Genomic DNA, 742 nt, shown 5'->3' with positions numbered 1-742 from the left:
GAAAGAGCCGCCAGCGGTACCAAGTTCCTCCTCAGAAACCCCAACAAACCCTGCCCGTCTGGTTTCCAGGGCCCAGCTCCCAGGTTAAACAGTTTGCTGCTTCCCCTGCTCTTAAAGTTCCCGTGGCAGTAGCTTCACGTGGGCTATTTTTGCTGTACTTCCCCAGTGGATCTGGGCGCCAGTGGGATCACCTGTTGGCCGTTTCTCCTGCAGGGTGAGCGGGAGAGGGAAGTTCCAGCTTTAAGTTTTGAATTTGCACTGAATTTGGTGGTGCTTTAAAGAGCCAGAAGGCTTGCCCTGCAACTGGCAGCCTCCGGTTTAACCTTCAGATGGTCATTTGGGTTTGATATGAGGACTTCCCGGCTGGTGCTCCATCACTGGCGTGTCTTTAAGCTTTGGAAGGTCCACCTGTGCAGATGAGAGGTAGGTCACCCAAGGGTGCTCTCAGGCTAGGGAGTGCCGAGCTGGGGTCTGTCTGTGGCTGTTGCACAGTGGGGCTGAAATACTGCCAATCCTTCCCCAAAACCATCTTTGCAGCCCGCCCAGCTGCCATCAGATGGCAGCAACCTGCAAGTACACCTAACGTGGACAACCTCCAGGAGAGGTTTCTGCGCTTCTTGCACCGTTGCGCCATTTTCCAGCCCCTAAAGCCTCCCCTGGCCCGCTGCGCTCCTCCTCCGGCTGATGCAGCCTCGCGCCCCAGTTGCAGACCAGTTTCCTTGACCGCACCACTGGTCTGCCA

The 742-nt window shown here is 56.6% G+C and overlaps 1 protein-coding gene across 1 annotated transcript in view; it reads left to right on the top strand.

Annotated features, from left to right (window-relative positions):
- Positions 1-742, top strand: part of AXIN2 (axin 2) — a 24,434-nt gene that overhangs the window by 18,980 nt on the left and 4,712 nt on the right. The window lies entirely within an intron of this gene.

Source organism: Pygoscelis adeliae, unplaced genomic scaffold (genome assembly GCF_000699105.1).
Source record: "Pygoscelis adeliae isolate BGI_AS28 unplaced genomic scaffold, ASM69910v1 Scaffold75, whole genome shotgun sequence".
Taxonomy (NCBI): Eukaryota; Metazoa; Chordata; class Aves; order Sphenisciformes; family Spheniscidae; genus Pygoscelis; species Pygoscelis adeliae.
This window is presented reverse-complemented; position numbering and strand designations above follow the sequence as displayed.